We start from the raw sequence: 6,444 nt of genomic DNA, 5'->3' as shown, positions 1-6,444 counted from the left end.
ATTTTGTGGAATAGTTTGGATAATATTGGTATGAGGTCTTCTATGAAGGTTTGATAGAATTCTGCACTAAACCCGTCTGGACCTGGGCTCTTTTTGGTTGGGAGACCTTTAATGACTGCTTCTATTTCCTTAGGAGTTATGGGGTTGTTTAACTGGTTTATCTGTTCCTGATTTAACTTCGATACCTGGTATCTGTCTAGGAAATTGTCCATTTCCTGAAGATTTTCAAGTTTTGTTGAATATAGGTTTTTATAGTAAGATCTGATGATTTTTTGAATTTCCTCTGAATCTGTAGTTATGTCTCCCTTTTCATTTCTGATTTTGTTAATTTGGACACACTCTCTGTGTCCTCTCGTTAGTCTGGCTAAGGGTTTATCTATCTTGTTGATTTTCTCAAAGAACCACCTTTTGGTTCTGTTGATTCTTTCTATGGTCCTTTTTGTTTCTACTTGGTTGATTTCAGCTCTGAGTTTGATTATTTCCTGCCTTCTACTCCTCCTGGGTGTATTTGCTTCTTTTTGTTCTAGAGCTTTTAGGTGTGCTGTCAAGCTGCTGACATATGCTCTTTCCTGTTTCTTTCTGCAGGCACTCAGTGCTATGAGTTTTCCTCTTAGCACAGCTTTCATTGTGTCCCATAAGTTTGGGTATGTTGTATCTTCATTTTCATTAAATTCTAAAAAGTTTTTAATTTCTTTTTTTATTTCTTCCTTGACCAGGTTATCATTGAGTAGAGCATTGTTCAATTTCCACGTATATGTGGGCATTCTTCCCTTATTGTTATTGAAGACCAGTTTTAGGCCGTGGTGGTCCGATAGCACGCATGGGATTATTTCTATCTTTCTGTACCTGTTGAGGCCCGTTTTTTGACCAATTATATGGTCAATTTTGGAGAAAGTACCATGAGGAGCTGAGAAGAAGGTATATCCTTTTGCTTTAGGATAGAATGTTCTATAAATATCCGTTAAGTCCATTTGGCTCATGACTTCTCTTAGTCTGTCTACATCACTGTTTAATTTCTGTTTCCATGATCTGTCCATTGATGAGAGTGGGGTGTTGAAATCTCCCACTATTATTGTGTGAGGTGCAATGTGTGTTTTGAGCTTTAGTAAGGTTTCTTTTACGTATGTAGGTGCCCTTGTATTTGGGGCATAGATATTTAGGATTGAGAGTTCATCTTGGTGGATTTTTCCTTTGATGAATATGAAGTGTCCTTCCTTATCTTTTTTGATGACTTTTAGTTGGAAATTGATTTTATTTGATATTAGAATGGCTACTCCAGCTTGCTTCTTCTGACCATTTGCTTGGAAAGTTGTTTTCCAGCCTTTCACTCTGAGGTAGTGTCTGTCTTTGTCTCTGAGGTGTGTTTCCTGTAGGCAGCAGAATGCAGGGTCCTCGTTGCGTATCCAGTTTGTTAATCTATGTCTTTTTATTGGGGAGTTGAGGCCATTGATGTTGCGAGATATTAAGGAATAGTGATTATTGCTTCCCGTTATATTCATATTTGGATGTGAGGTTATGTTTGTGTGCTTTCATTCTCTTTGTTTTGTTGCCAAGACGATTAGTTTCTTGCTTCTTCTAGGGTATAGCTTGCCTCCTTATTTTGGGCTTTACCATTTATTATCCTTTGTAGTGCTGGATTTGTAGAAAGATATTGTGTAAATTTGGTTTTGTCATGGAATATCTTGGTTTCTCCATCAATGTTAATTGAGAGCTTTGCTGGATACAGTAACCTGGGCTGGCATTTGTGTTCTCTTAGGGTCTGTATGACATCAGTCCAGGATCTTCTGGCCTTCATAGTTTCTGGCGAGAAGTCTGGTGTGATTCTGATAGGTCTCCCTTTATATGTTACTTGACCTTTTTCCCTTACTGCTTTTAATATTCTTTCTTTATTTTGTGCGTTTGGTGTTTTGACAATTATGTGACGGGAGGTGTTTCTTTTCTGGTCCAATCTATTTGGAGTTCTGTAGGCTTCTTGTATGTCTATGGGTATCTCTTTTTTTAGGTTAGGGAAGTTTTCTTCTATGATTTTGTTGAAGATATTTACTGGTCCTTTGAGCTGGGAGTCTTCACTCTCTTCTATACCTATTATCCTTAGGTTTCATCTTCTCATTGAGTCCTGGATTTCCTGTATGTTTTGGACCAGTAGCTTTTTCCGCTTTACATTATCTTTGACAGTTGAGTCAATGATTTCTATGGAATCTTCTGCTCCTGAGATTCTCTCTTCCATCTCTTGTATTCTGTTGGTGAAGCTTGTATCTACAGCTCCTTGTCTCTTCTTTTGGTTTTCTATATCCAGGGTTGTTTCCATGTGTTCTTTCTTGATTGCTTCTATTTCCATTTTTAATTCCTTCAACTGTTTGATTGTGTTTTCCTGGAATTCTTTCAGGGATTTTTGTGTCTCCTCTCTATGGGCTTCTACTTGTTTATTTATGTTTTCCTGGAATTCTTTCAGGGATTTTTGAGATTCTTTCAGGCATTTTTGCGATTCCTCTCTGTAGGCTTCTACTTGTTCTCTAAGGGAGTTCTTCACGTCTTTCTTGAAGTCCTCCAGCATCATGATCAAATATGATTTTGAAACTAGATCTTGCTTTTCTGGTGTGTTTGGATATTCCATGTTTGTTTTGATGGGAGAATTGGGCTCCGATGGTGCCATGTAGTCTTGGTTTCTGTTGCTTGGGTTCCTGCGCTTGCCTCTCGCCATCAGATTATCTCTAGTGTTACTTTGTTCTGCTATTTCTGACAGTGGCTAGACTGTCCTATAAGCCTGTGTGTCAGGAGTGCTGTAGACCTGTTTTCCTCTCTTTCAGTCAGTTATGGGGACAGAGTGTTCTGCTTTCCGGCGTGTAGTTTTTCCTCTCTACAGGTCTTCAGCTGTTCCTGTGGGCCTGTGTCTTGAGTTCACCAGGCAGCTTTCTTGCAGCAGAAAAGTTGGTCTTACCTGTGGTCCCGGGGCTCAAGTTCGCTCGTGGGGTGCTGCCCACGGGCTCTCTGCAGCAGCAGCAACCAGGAAGACCTGTGCCGCCCCTTCCGGGAGCTTCAGTGCACCAGGGTTCCAGATGGTCTTTGGCTTTTTCCTCTGGCGTCCGAGATGTGTGTGCAGAGAGCAGTCTCTTCTGGTTTCCCAGGCTTGTCTGCCTCTCTGAAGGTTCAGCTCTCCCTCCCACGGGATTTGGGTGCAGAGAACTGTTTTTCCGGTCTGTTTCCTTCAGATTCTGGTGGTGTCTCAGGCAGGGGTCCTGCCGCTCCTGGGCCCTCCCCCACGGGAGCCCAGAGGCCTTATACAGTTTCCTCTTGGGCCAGGGATGTGGGCAGGGGTGAGCAGTGTTGGTGGTCTCTTCTGCTCTGCAGCCTCAGGAGTGCCCACCTGACCAGGCGGTTGGGTCTCTCTCTCACAGGGTCTGGGGGCAGAGAGCTGCTGCGGGCCGGGATCCGCGGGTGTCTTCTTTTTTTTTAAAAAAAGATATATTTCCTATTTACAATGTAGCTGTTTTCAGATACACCAAAGAAAGCAACAGATCTCATTTCAGATGGTTGTGAGCCACCATGTGGCTGCTGGGATTTGAACTCAGGACCTCTGGGAAGAGCAGTCAGTGCTCTTAACCACTGAGCCATCTCTCCAGCCTGACCCTATGGTTCCTAAAGAGCCTGGCTAGTGTACAGCCCATTCTTGTGTGCTCCTCTAGTCAAATTCTACTTCCCTTTCATTGGAAGTTGAGTAGATCTTTTAACATCAGCTCCACAGACTGCTTTGTTTGTTGAATCTGGGATCTTTATCTCTGGCCAAGTCTCCCTGTGGAACTCTAGACATAAAGCCACCACACAGCACTGCCCCCTTGCAACCTGTGCAGGACCTCAAGGCCAAAAGTGAGCTCTGGTTTCTTTTCACCCTGCTCAGTCCATCCTTCCTGATGTCCTGTCACAGGTAGAAGGACCATCAAAAATCTAGCTGTTCAGGGTAAAAACAAAGAAAACCAGAGGTGTTTTCTAGTTTCTCTTTCCTCCTCTGACCCTTTTTACTTGAACCCAAAGCAGACCCACATCTACCTCTCCCTGTCTCAGAGTCACAGTCCACAGCAGGCTGCTCCAGGCTCTGCTAAGGACTGTCTCCTGCCTGTGCTTAGGGCTCTAGAGACTTCTGCCTCTGGTGTACTCTCCATCCTGCCCCTGCACTTCATGCTATGCAGTACACTAAGGGTGACTTCCCCTTTTAAATATTTGAGACAGGATCTCACTACTGGTAGCCCACACAGACTGGCCTAGAACTCACTGTATAGCCCAGGAGGGCACTGAACTCCTAGAGACCCTCCACCTCAGCTTCCTGAGTGTTGGGATTACAAGCATGGCCCACCAAGCCTGGCTATCCACTCCCCATCCCCTTACACACACTGCTGGGGATTGAGCCTCTGGCCTCAATGGTGCTAAGCAAGCATGACTTAGCTGATTCCTAGCCCAGGGCCAGCCTTCTGTAGCATAGCTACAGTGCCTACTCTGCTGAGCCCCACCCTCCACTTGGCACAGAGGACACTCCTCTGTCTGTAGCAAGAAGGACTTAAGAGGAGGACTCTCCCTTCCAGCCTCAGTCTTGCTCCTTTCTCGACTTAGGTGTCCCTGGTCATAGCCCGCCTCAGGGGACTTGAGGTTTGGATGAAACTTGAACTCACTCCTTGTCTCCACTGGACCTACACAGATGGCTTTTCTCCATCCTCAGGCTCCAGTGCTTCTTCTCTGAGAGACGTCTGTGATACTGCAGAGAAAGGAGTCCCAGCCCTGCCTGACATTGCCTTGCTTTGAGTCCTCCTGTGTGTTTATGAACAGTGTCTGCTCTCTCCACCCACTCCCTTTGTCCCCAGGCAGACCAGAGCCATTACTAGGCAGACACAGTCCTTGGTGGGTATCAACCTTGGAGATTGACCTATTGTGGAGGACAACAGTCATGGGCAGCTGAAAATGAAAGCCAGAAGCTTCTTGTGGGGGAAATGGCTCTGGAGACACCTGGTACCATCTGTAACCTTGGGCCCCAGGGGAGAGGACGTGATTGATGGAAGCAACATGGAAATAAAAGGAAGGTGGTGGGACCTTGTTCTTTATTAGAATCAGATGTGTGGATCAGAACAAGAAGGGTCACAGTCTCCCTGCAGCAGGGGAGACTCAGTGCAGAGACACAAGGAGCTCGAGGGTTTTACAGGGCAGAAAAGAAAGGGGATTTTGAGGTAGCCAATCTTCATCTGCAAATCTGTGTCCATCTACAGTCTCTGGGTTGTAAAATGGTAGAGTAGGTCTTGACCTACTTCTCAGGATCCCTTCCCCCACTTCAGTGCCTCAGCTCTGATCTTATGTTGATATTCTTGTCCAGCAGGTGTTTGTATCCTTCATGCTGAGTCAGGGGTTTCTAGCTAGCCTGGGGCTCTTTTAGGTCATTCACCTTTCACTGCATGTACACATGCACTTTCTCTTTCTTCCTTCCTCCTTTTCTTCATTCAGCTCTCAATGAGCCCCTTCAAAAATACCAGGCACTTTTGGGGAGCCATGGTGGTTGGAGGGTAAAAGGTACCTCAAGCAGATGCCATTCCTGTCCCGTGAAAGACACACATAACCCAAAAATGGAGTCTGCATCTAGTGCATGCTGAGTGCTGGGACCAAAAGCCCAAAGAGGAGACCGTAGATATCTCTGGGACTCATTCTACTTAGAGAAGGAGGCCAGCAAGTTCTCTTTGAGGAAGTAACATTCAGCAAACTGTAAAGAGGAGAAGTAGAATGTAGCCCGCAAAGAACAGGGGTCATGGGGTAGCATTTGCAAAGACCCCAAGAACACAGGTCTCAGAACCCCAGTACCCTTACCGAAGGGCATTCTTCCATAGTTCCGAGAGCCAGAGGTATGACAGGAAGGTATTGGCCTGGTTGCATTTTTCAGGGGCTCTGAGGCAATTCGTGCCTGTCCTGGCTTCTGGTGGTGGCTCTGAACCGGGAACTGTCATCAAAGCTCTACCTTTGGCTTTGCAAAATATGTCTGATAAGGACATTCATCATACACGAGAACTCAACCCCCATCAGATCCTTACATTAATTACTTAATACAAGGCTAATGTTGTGTGAAAATTTCCTTTAAGTTAAATCTCTTTTTTGGAATCTCTTTAACATAAATTTCTATGCAGGGAAGTAAACAACTCAAAGGCTTCAGGAAATACCTGAAACTGGCAAGATTCACTGGTCTCTTCCTCCTTAAGCATAAGTAAGCAGTAAGGACAACTGAAAAATGCTTTCAGACCAGCAAAGCTACCTAAAGAGGTTTAATCCAGCAGCAGAGTTCCCTAACAGAGACACTCTCTGACATGTTGACATAATATACATTGGACTACAGGTTTCTATCCTGTGTGAGTTGTTATAATGCTGGGGTGGGTTTTTGGTAATGCTGTTGTCTTTGAGCCATATCTGCGACAATAAATC

The sequence above is a fragment of the Rattus norvegicus genome, chromosome 10 (genome assembly GCF_021556685.1).
Source record: "Rattus norvegicus strain SHRSP/BbbUtx chromosome 10, alternate assembly SHRSP_T2T, whole genome shotgun sequence".
In the NCBI taxonomy this organism is placed as follows: Eukaryota; Metazoa; Chordata; class Mammalia; order Rodentia; family Muridae; genus Rattus; species Rattus norvegicus.
The sequence above is the reverse complement of the archived record's forward strand: the minus strand, read 5'-3'. Positions refer to the sequence as shown.